An 11,168-nucleotide genomic window follows, 5' to 3' on the forward strand; every position below is an offset into this window, starting at 1 on the left:
TAATTCAAGGGCAAACTATACAGTAAATGCAAAAGTCTTAGGGAAAATTGATGAACAGAGAGATCTGGGTGTTCAGGTCCATTGTGCCCTGAAGGTGACAACACAGGTCAATAGGGTGGTCAAGAAGGCATATGGCATGCTTTCCTTCATCGGACGGGGTATTGAGTACAAGAGTTGGCAGGTCATGTTACAGTTGTATAGGACTTTGGTTCGGCCACATTTGGAGTACTGTGTACAGTTCTGGTCGCCACATTACCAAAAGGATGTGGATGCTTTGGAGAGGGTGCAGAGGAGGTTCACCAGGATGTTGCCTGTTATGGAGGGTGCTAGCTTTGAAGAAAGGTTGAGTAGATGAGGATTATTTTCTTTAGAAAGATGGAGATTGAGGGGGGGCCTAATTGAGGTCTATAAAATCATGAGGGGTATAGACAGGGTGGATAGCAAGAAGCTTTTTCCCCAGAGTGGGGGATTCAGTTACTAGGGGTCATGAGTTCAAAGTGAGAGGAGGAAAGTTTAAGGGAGATATGCGTGGAAAGTTCTTTACGCAGAGGGTGATGGGTGCCTGGAATGCGTTGTCAGCAGATGTGGCAGACGCAGACACGTTAGTGTCTTTTAAGATGTATCTGGACAGGTACATGGATGGGCAGGGAACAAAAGGATACAGACCCTTAGAAAATAGATGACAGGTTTAGACAGTGGATCTGGATGGGCGCAGGCCTGGAGGGCCGAAGGGCGTGTTCCTGTGTTGTAATTTTCATTGTTCTTTGTTCTTTGTAACACTGAGAGTTCAGGTTTGTAACTGTTCCTGTAACTACTGGATTCAAAATAATAACTCCGTTGCTCTGTTTCAGCGCAGATGCTGCAAAACCTGCTGATATTCTCCAGTGCCTTAATTTATTCATGTTTATTACTAACTGTTTGCCAGCATTGCCTCAGTATCTCAGCCATTGCTGTGTCTGTCACACAAGCCTCTTCGTTGACCTCACTATGTATGGTTGCCTGGGAACTCTTATTATGGGGTGTCACCTCCATGGACCGATAGTTTCCTGGGTACAGATTCCTCAGGTACCGGATCTTCCCGGGACAGAGTAAAGTTATACAGCAATCCCCCAGAATGACAATGTTCTCAGGTCTCCGGTGTGGGGCTTGAACATAAACACCTCATAATTCCAAGGGGAGACTGATGGCCACTGAAACCCTGCTCTGTGCTCCCCAGAGTATAATAACAAACCCTTTGCAGAACTCAGTTGTGTTTGTTCTCATATTGTACTAGAAATCAACAGTCTCAACAAGGCAAGTTCTGAAACTGAATTCAATAAAATCAAATAAGTTATCACTTGAGAATGGAAAATGACCTTAACACGTGCCAATTAAAGAAAGCTGATTTATTAATGTCACTCATTAATCAGGAGAAAGGAAATAAGAAAGGAAGGAAAACTCAAACTGAGATCTCTGGGCTACTGTGATGTCCATCCAGTACAGTGTGCTGGCTCATTAATCCTTTGCGTTATATCTGTGACTGAGAAAATGTGCTGATGAAGAAGCCCCACTGGCCCACCAGCTGCCTGTGCGTAAATGTGCTGATTCAACGACCAACATGGCCAGTTTTGTCTTTTTTGTACTATTACAGCTTCACAGAACTATTACAATGCAGAAGGTGGTCATTCAACTCATCAGTTCTATTATATCTGCCAATTTCCTTACTTCCCCCATTCTCTGCACAACATTACTGTCCAAAAAAACCTAATGCCATCTTCAGTGTCTTCATTGAAGCTGACTCCACCAATCCACAACAAGAGTAATACGCACCAGGCCTCTTTAATGAATTCAAAATAATCCATTTATTAGAAACAAAACTTATTCTAAAACCAAGAAGCAAATTCTGGTTAACACCTAAATTATCATCCAGTATTATAACTTCATCCCCTTAATCCTACACACTAACACATTCACACAACACAAAAATGCAGAGATGAGGGGATTTTTAAAACAGCAAGAGAAACAACTCATGTTGGCGAAGGGTCTAGAAACAATAGTAGGATGTGATGACCTCTAAAGTCCACTTTTTCCTGTTGTGAAGATGAAATGCTGACAGATGTAGATTGATGATAGAAGTCCAATTCAACCAACCAACTAGATTCAAACTTGGAGAATTGATCCAGTCTGCGCAGAAGGATTTCAGGAGAGGGTCTAGCTGTGTTTGTGGTGTTTTTTTTGTACTGACTCCTGGGTCTCTGGTAAAGAACTCTAAGCCTGGGGAGAGTTGTTAGGCAACCATCAGCATAAGCAGCCCTGGACTTCTCATTCAGAGATATTGGAATTGCTGATGCTGGAATCAGAGCTAACATTGTGTGGAGCTGGAGAAACACAGCAGGCCAGGCAGCATCAGAGGAATAGGAAAACTGACATTTCAGGTGGACCCTTGGGTCCCAACCCAAAATGTCAGCTTTCCTGCTCCTCTGATGCTGCCTGGCCTCCTGTGTTCTTCCAGCTCCACTCTGTATTATCTTAGACTTATCATTACTAGGTTTCTCAATAATTAAGGCAATAAACTTCATATTTTAACTCCTTGAAAGTTTTACTTAACCGTTTCTTCAAGTCACTTAACTTCCAGAAAAAAGTAGGAAATTGACAACACTTCTCTTGGTTTCATTTCTATGTCACATAGTGAGACTCATTTCCATGCTGAGATGGTCTAAAGTCTTCCTTTCTTTTCCCAGATAGTCGGTATAGATAAATATGTACCCAATAGCAAGCTTCGCAACACAATCAATGAAACCTCACAAAGGAATACTGTATTCCTGAAAAGAAAATCATAAAAGACTCTTCATCATCAAATTCCTTCAAATTTATTCATTTACAAATACCAGCGTAGCAATAGAAACATCATACTCAATGAGCTCTCACTGCAGCCCCTCTAGTGACTTCCCTCAACTCCATTGGGACTGGGTTCTGGTGAGAGAATGGCCTTTTTAAAATCGACCAATCATTGCTCAATAGATTATCTCCACAGACCATGAGATTTCAGGGTACGGTTGCCATGCTCCCTAGGGGTGTATTTTAAACTATCTCCAAAGGGTTAAGTGCAAACTGTGACGATCAGAGAGTATGGTGCGGCTCAGAGAATGTGGTCTCCAATAAGTACAGGCCCAACTTTCCCTCCAGCTCAACACTCAGTGCCATCACTAAAGTCCAATGTCACGAGGACACAGTGTTCAATGGACAAGAGTGAGAGACAGAGCTAGTAATCACTGATAGCTCTTTTCACTGAGTCCACTCCATCTGAAAGGAACTTAGATCTGTGGGTGAAGAATCCTACCAAGAACTAGCTCATCACCTTAAAAACCAAAAGACTATCAAATTTAAGAGCAGAAGTAGCCCATTCAGCCCAGTAGGCCATCAAGTCTGCTCAAGGAGGACGGTAGGTCGATTGGATAAGGAAGGCATTGCAGGGCTGAACAAAGAGGACGTACTAAAAAGTTAAAGGACAGAATTGATTTGGTTACAGCTAAATGAAAAACAGTGAGATGTATAGACCAACAACTCGTGGAAAAGATATGGAGGGCAAATCTGGAAGGAAATTCCAGAGAGATGTTAACATTATAGAGTGTTTATAATGGGGAACTTCAACTACCCAAATAAAATCTGGGACACAGGTTGTATAAGGGGTAAATATTCCTAGCCTATGTTTGGAAGAGTTTCATCCACCACTATGAGTTGAGTTCTACAGAGAATGATGGTTTTTGTTGGACCTGGTACTTGGGAATGAGTGGATCAGTGTCAGTTAGGAAACATTTAGGAGACAGTGATCATTGTATCATTAGGTTCAGGAGGATGGAGGAGTATGACAATGGTCAATCCAGAGTAAGAAAAATCAATTGATAGTGGGTTTTGCTGGGGTGAGAACAGAGCTGGGCAGCATTGACTGGAATGAGAGGTTGGTGGAAGAACACTAGCTAAGCATTGGGCTACCTTCAAAGAGGAGGTGGCAGGTAAGAGTTAGGGTGAGGGTGAGATGTCAGGCCTGAACCAAGGGTGTGAGGAGTGAGTGCAAATCCTGGTGTTACTGGGGAAGGGGGATGGTGGATGTGTGTCCTGGGGGGGTGGGTAGGAGGTGGACTGTGGGTGTGTGTTACTGGGGAAGGGGGACGGAGGGTGTGTGTCCCGGGGGTGGGGGTAGGAGGTGGACTGTGGGTGTGTGTCCCGGGGGAAGGGGGATGGTGGATGTGTGTCCCGTGGGGGGGGCGCGAGGGTAGGAGGTGGACTGTGGGTATGTGTCCCGGGGGGGTGGGAGGTGGACGGTGGGTGTATGTCCTGGGGGAGGGGGGTGGTAGGCCGTGGGGGTGGGTTCCAGGGGCTGAGAGGTGGGAGCAGCAGCCGGGGATGGGCCGGGGGTTAGCGGGGGATCGGAAGCTGCTGCTCGGGCCCAGGGAGGTTGGGGGCCGCGGCTCAGGTTCCTGCAGGCGGCCGGGTGGCCTCCGGCTTCACGGAAGTGGAGTTAAATCGATCTCCGGCCTGAGGCGGCGGTGGCCTCGTGTTCGGGCCCCGGGGAGACAACGGCGCCTCCAGCACCAGCTCCGAGAAACAGCCGGAAGCAAACTCGATACAAAGTAAGAGGGAAACTGATACACAGTAACAGAGAGAGATGGGAACCGAGACAAAGTAACAGACTCGCAGGCAGGAGCGGTGTAGCACAGAGAGAGGGATAGGGACGGGGTCAAGGGGGAGGGGGGATCATGGGGGAAATACGGGGTGGGTGGGGAACATGGGCGGAACACGGTGGGGGGTGGAAACACGGGGGGGAACAAGTGGGGGGTGAGGGGGGAACATGGGGTGGGGGGAGGGGGGAACGCTAGGGGGAACATGGGGTGGGGGGAGGGGGGGAACACGGGGTGGGGTGTGGGGGGGAATGCTGGCTGGGAACAGGAACACGGGGGGGGCGGATCACGGTGGGGGGGGCGGATCACGGTGGGGGGGGCAACACCGTGAGGCGGGAGCACCGTGGTGGGGGGGAACGCGGGGTGAATACAGTGGGGGAGGGAGAGGGGTAACACGGGGGGAACATGTTGGGGGGATCACGGTGGGGGGTACACTTTGGGGGGCAGAGGGGGGGAACATGTTGGGTGGGGAACCACGTTGGGGGGGGAGTAGGAGAAACACGGGAGGGAGAGGGGGAGAAAAGTGTTGGGAAGAGAACTCCTGGGGGGAAAAGAGTATTGTGGGGAGAGAAGGGGGGGGGACACGGAGAAGGAAGGAGAGAGAGAAGAGGGGGGACACGGAGAAGGAAGGAGAGAGAGAAGAGGGGGGACACGGAGAAGGAAGGAGAGAGAGAGACGAGGGGGGACACGGAGAAGGAAGGAGAGAGAGAGAGAGAAGAGGGGGGACACGGAGAAGGAAGGAGAGAGAGAGAGAAGAGGGGGGACACGGAGAAGGAAGGAGAGAGAGAAGAGGGGGGACACGGAGAAGGAAGGAGAGAGAGAGACGAGGGGGGACACGGAGAAGGAAGGAGAGAGAGAGAGAGAAGAGGGGGGACACGGAGAAGGAAGGAGAGAGAGAGAGAGAAGAGGGGGGACACGGAGAAGGAAGGAGAGAGAGAGAGAGAAGAGGGGGGACACGGAGAAGGAAGGAGAGAGAGAGAGAGAAGAGGTGGGACACGGAGAATGAAGGAGAGAGAGAGAGAGAAGAGGGGGGACACGGAGAAGGAAGGAGAGAGAGAAGAGGGGGGACACGGAGAAGGAAGGAGAGAGAGAAGAGGGGGGACACGGAGAAGGAAGGAGAGAGAGAAGAGGGGGGACACGGAGAAGGAAGGAGAGAGAGAAGAGGGGGGACACGGAGAAGGAAGGAGAGAGAGAAGAGGGGGGACACGGAGAAGGAAGGAGAGAGAGAAGAGGGGGGACACGGAGAAGGAAGGAGAGAGAGAAGAGGGGGGACACGGAGAAGGAAGGAGAGAGAGAAGAGGGGGGACACGGAGAAGGAAGGAGAGAGAGAAGAGGGGGGACACGGAGAAGGAAGGAGAGAGAGAAGAGGGGGGACACGGAGAAGGAAGGAGAGAGAGAAGAGGGGGGACACGGAGAAGGAAGGAGAGAGAGAAGTGGGGGGACACGGAGAAGGAAGGAGAGAGAGAAGAGGGGGGACACGGAGAAGGAAGGAGAGAGAGAAGAGGGGGGACACGGAGAAGGAAGGAGAGAGAGAAGAGGGGGGACACGGAGAAGGAAGGAGAGAGAGAGAGAGAAGAGGGGGGACACGGAGAAGGAAGGAGAGAGAGAGAGAGAAGAGGGGGGACACGGAGAAGGAAGGAGAGAGAGAGAGAGAAGAGGGGGGACACGGAGAAGGAAGGAGAGAGAGAGAGAGAAGAGGGAGGAGACGGAGAAGGAAGGATAGAGAGAGAGAAGAGGGGGGACACGGAGAAGGAAGGAGAGAGAAGAGGGGGGACACGGAGAAGGAAGGAGAGAGAGAGAGAGAAGAGGGGGGACACGGAGAAGGAAGGAGAGAGAGAGAGAGAAGAGGGGGGACACGGAGAAGGAAGGAGAGAGAGAGAGAGAAGAGGGAGGAGACGGAGAAGGAAGGATAGAGAGAGAGAAGAGGGGGGACACGGAGAAGGAAGGAGAGAGAAGAGGGGGGACACAGAGAAGGAAGGAGAGAGAGAGAGAAGAGGGGGGACACGGAGAAGGAAGGAGAGAGAGAGAGAAGAGGGGGGACACGGAGAAGGAAGGAGAGAGAGAGAGAGAGATAAGAGGGGGGACACGGAGAAGGAAGGAGAGAGAGAGAGAAGAGGGGGGACACGGAGAAGGAAGGAGAGAGAGAGAGAGAGATAAGAGGGGGGACACGGAGAAGGAAGGAGAGAGAGAGAGAGAAGAGGGAGGAGACGGAGAAGGAAGGATAGAGAGAGAGAAGAGGGGGGACACGGAGAAGGAAGGAGAGAGAAGAGGGGGGACACAGAGAAGGAAGGAGAGAGAGAGAGAAGAGGGGGGACACGGAGAAGGAAGGAGAGAGAGAGAGAAGAGGGGGGACACGGAGAAGGAAGGAGAGAGAGAGAGAGAGATAAGAGGGGGGACACGGAGAAGGAAGGAGAGAGAGAAGAGGGAGGAGACGGAGAAGGAAGGATAGAGAGAGAGAAGAGGGGGGACACGGAGAAGGAAGGAGAGAGAAGAGGGGGGACACGGAGAAGGAAGGAGAGAGAGAGAGAGAAGAGGGGGGACACGGAGAAGGAAGGAGAGAGAGAGAGAGAAGAGGGGGGACACGGAGAAGGAAGGAGAGAGAGAGAGAGAAGAGGGAGGAGACGGAGAAGGAAGGATAGAGAGAGAGAAGAGGGGGGACACGGAGAAGGAAGGAGAGAGAAGAGGGGGGACACAGAGAAGGAAGGAGAGAGAGAGAGAAGAGGGGGGACACGGAGAAGGAAGGAGAGAGAGAGAGAAGAGGGGGGACACGGAGAAGGAAGGAGAGAGAGAGAGAGAAGAGGGAGGAGACGGAGAAGGAAGGAGAGAGAGAGAGAGAAGAGGGGGGACACGGAGAAGGAAGGAGAGAGAGAGAGAGAAGAGGGGGGACACGGAGAAGGAAGGAGAGAGAGAGAGAGAAGAGGGGGGACACGGAGAAGGAAGGAGAGAGAGAGAGAGAAGAGGGGGGACACGGAGAAGGAAGGAGAGAGAGAGAGAGAAGAGGGGGGACACGGAGAAGGAAGGAGAGAGAGAGAGAGAAGAGGGGGGACACGGAGAAGGAAGGAGAGAGAGAGAGAGAAGAGGGGGGACACGGAGAAGGAAGGAGAGAGAGAGAGAGAAGAGGGGGGACACGGAGAAGGAAGGAGAGAGAGAGAGAGAAGAGGGGGGACACGGAGAAGGAAGGAGAGAGAGAGAGAGAAGAGGGGGGACACGGAGAAGGAAGGAGAGAGAGAGAGAGAAGAGGGGGGACACGGAGAAGGAAGGAGAGAGAGAGAGAGAAGAGGGGGGACACGGAGAAGGAAGGAGAGAGAGAGAGAGAAGAGGGGGGACACGGAGAAGGAAGGAGAGAGAGAGAGAGAAGAGGGGGGACACGGAGAAGGAAGGAGAGAGAGAGAGAGAAGAGGGGGGACACGGAGAAGGAAGGAGAGAGAGAAGAGGGGGGACACGGAGAAGGAAGGAGAGAGAGAAGAGGGGGGACACGGAGAAGGAAGGAGAGAGAGAGAGAGAGAGAAGAGGGGGGACACGGAGAAGGAAGGAGGGAGAGAGAGAGAGAGAAGAGGGGGGACACGGAGAAGGAAGGAGGGGGGAATGGGGGAGAAAGAGTGGAACATGCTGTTGGGGGTAGTGGTGAACAGGGAGTGAGTGAGATGGCGTTGTGACTGGGGAGGTGAGAGAGAGGGGTTGGCGGAGTGTGTGACAGGGACTTGGGAGAGTGGAGGGGGAGGAGAGGGACATTGTCGGGGGAGACGGATGTGAGGGGAGAGATGAGGTTAGGGAGAGGGACGAGCGAGAGACTGAGTTGGGGAGAGGAATGTGTGCGAGACGTGAGGGGTATGAGAGAGATTTGGGAGTGTGAGAGGGACGTGGTGGGGTGAGAGGGATGTGTGGGTGTGCGAGGGATGTCGGCGGGGGAGGTGAGAAGGACGTGGGTGAGCCAGGGTGTAGAGGGGCGGGGAGGAGAGGGGCGTGGGAGAGACAGTCGGGGAGAGAGGGACGTGGGGGAGACCGGTGGTGGGGGGAGAGGGTCATGGTGGAGATGGGGCGGGAGAGGGACATGGCGGGGGAGAGGGACATGGGAGAGGGGCAGATGGACTTTGGGGCGGAGAGGGTTGTGGGAGAGACAGTGGGGGAGAGAGGGACGTGGGGGAGACGGGGGTGGCGGGGGAGAGAGGGTCGTGGTGGGGACGGGGGTTGTGGAGAGGGACATGGTGGTGGAGATGGGGGGGAGAGGGACATGGGAGAGGTGCAGAGGGGCAGAGGAACGTTGGGGTGGAGAGGGTCGTGGGAGAGATGGTGGGGTGTGGAGAGGGACGTGGGAGAGATGGTGGGGTGTGGAGAGGGACGTGGGAGAGATGGTGGGGGGTGGAGAGGGTCGTGGGAGAGATGGTGGGGGGTGGAGAGGGACGTGGGAGAGATGGTGGGGGGTGGAGAGGGACGTGGGAGAGATGGTGGGGGGTGGAGAGGGACGTGGGAGAGATGGTGGGGGGTGGAGAGGGACGTGGGAGAGATGGTGGGGGGTGGAGAGGGATGTGGGAGAGATGGGGGGAAGAGGGACGTGGTGGGGGCGGGGGGCAGAGGGATTTGGGAAGTGGGGGAGGGGGCAGAGGGACGTGATAGGTGGGGGGAGGTGTTCAGAGGGATGTGGGAGGTGGGGGAGGGGTGTGGTGGGAGAGGGACAGGGGAGAGGCGGGGGGAGGGAGAGATTGGGGAGCAGGGTAGGAGGGAGAGAGTGGAGAATTGGAGGGAGGGAGACATGGTGACGGAGGGGAGGGAGGGGGTGGGGTTTGGGGGGCAGGGAGAGAGAAGTGGCGATGGAGGGAAGGGAGGAAGTGGGCAGGGTGGAAGGAAGGGAAGAGGGGGTGGGAGGGATAGAAAGACTGAGACGGGGAGGGAGAGAGAGGGTGAGAGAGTACCTCAGACATAGCAGCAACGGATAAGTGGCCCAGTCACTGACCAAACCAATGGGGATTTCAGGAGAAACCTTCTCCCAAAAATTTGTTGAGGTACATTTCAAAGTATTCAATTTGGAATTTGCAAATGTCTTCCCACAGAGAGTGGGGAGAATGTGAACATCTTTCTTAAAATATGGTGCCCATAATTCAGTACAATATGCTAACTAGAGTTTAACAGATGTTTAATAAAGGGTGGAACATATTGGTTAAGATGGCATTCGCTGATAAGATTTCATGTTGCGTTCGGTCATGCGACTACAAGCTTTGTCAAAGAAAGGAGATTTCACCAAATGTCTTGGAGCCAGTCAGAGATTTAGGTAGGGAATTCCAGAGCTTAGGATCCAGGCAGCAGGAAGCATGGTAACAAGGGACGGTGCAATTAAAAACAGGGATGCTCAAGAGACTAGAATTGGGGATCCCGGAAGGTTGTGAGAGTGGAGATGGTATCAGGTAGGAGGGGGTGGGATGTAGTGTCTGGTTGTAATGGTACTTCCCTAATCTTTGTAAACCAAACAGGTGGGTCTAGGCCCGAAATGTCAGCTTTTGTGCTCCTAAGATGCTGCTTGGCCTGCCGTGTTCATCCAGCTTCACACTTTGTTATCTTGGATTCTCCAGCATCTGCAGTTCCCCTTATCTCAGGTGTCATCACTGTTCCCTTTAAGTGATTTTATGAAATCATTACATGAATGAACTCCCACCACCATAGTTTCTATCTTTTCAAATGATTTGCACATGGACTACAGCAGTTCAAGAAGGCAGCATCTTCTCAAGCAGTTAGGGATGGGCAATAAATGCTGGACCAGCCAATGATGTCCACGTCTCATGAAGTAGGAATGAATAAAGCCCCTCCCCCATCAGCCCCCACACTGAGATCAGCTCCGACTGTAAAAACTGCTGACACAACACACAATCCTCCTGCTCCTGGCCTTGAATCTACAATAACTTTAAAATTTAGAAACTGCATCAAATAACTTCAGGCTCCTGTTGTGGCCACTTTGTTTGTATAAAATGTTCCCTCACTCTGAACAAACTCTCACACTAACTGTGAACAAAGAGTGATTGAGATCTTTGAAATGAATTGATTGTAATAACTGGGTGTTCAGGAAGGGTGGAGGGGAGGTGTTCCCTAGGAGAGTTGTGTAGAGTGTAGGCAGGGAGACACTGGGCCAGGCTGAATTCCTATTGTCCTTCAGTCAGAATTCCCAGACTTTAGAAGTGACCTTGTTGGTGGTTTGTTGTTTGAAATGAAACAGTTTTTCCTTTTAATATCAAACTGGGCTATTGTGTCAAGGATCAGTGAATCAGACCAGTGCAGGATCACATACCTTGTGAGTATAAGTGTGCACCAGTCAGTAACACTTGCTGATTTATTTTCACGACTTGACAGATCATGTACGTGTTTGATCTTCTGTCAGCTCGGAGCAAGAACTGGGAGAATTCTTTCACCATTGTGCCTCGGTCTGCCCTGCTTGCTTTGTTTATCTCATGGGGTTTGCACTTTGTCTCAGGCAGATAGGGCGGGGTGGGTGGGGTGAGGGCAGAACTGTCTGGGGAGATTAAA

The 11,168-nt window shown here is 52.0% G+C and overlaps 1 protein-coding gene across 4 annotated transcripts in view; it reads left to right on the plus strand.

Moving 5' to 3' along the window:
- LOC125460327 (hyaluronidase-2) overlaps positions 1 to 11,168 on the plus strand; it is a 35,652-nt gene that overhangs the window by 10,509 nt on the left and 13,975 nt on the right. Inside the window, exon 1 of one of the 4 annotated variants that reach the window (XM_048547694.1) lies at positions 4,406 to 4,610. The exons of 1 other annotated variant lie outside the window; for it this stretch is intronic. The gene's annotated coding sequence lies outside the window, so the exon portion shown is untranslated. Of the gene's footprint in view, positions 1 to 4,405; positions 4,611 to 9,550; positions 9,659 to 10,914; positions 10,936 to 11,168 lie in introns of those variants that run through there. 2 more of the 4 variants (XM_048547696.1, XM_048547697.2) reach the window with 2 other exon arrangements.

The sequence above is a fragment of the Stegostoma tigrinum genome, chromosome 11 (assembly GCF_030684315.1).
Source record: "Stegostoma tigrinum isolate sSteTig4 chromosome 11, sSteTig4.hap1, whole genome shotgun sequence".
NCBI lineage: Eukaryota > Metazoa > Chordata > Chondrichthyes > Orectolobiformes > Stegostomatidae > Stegostoma > Stegostoma tigrinum.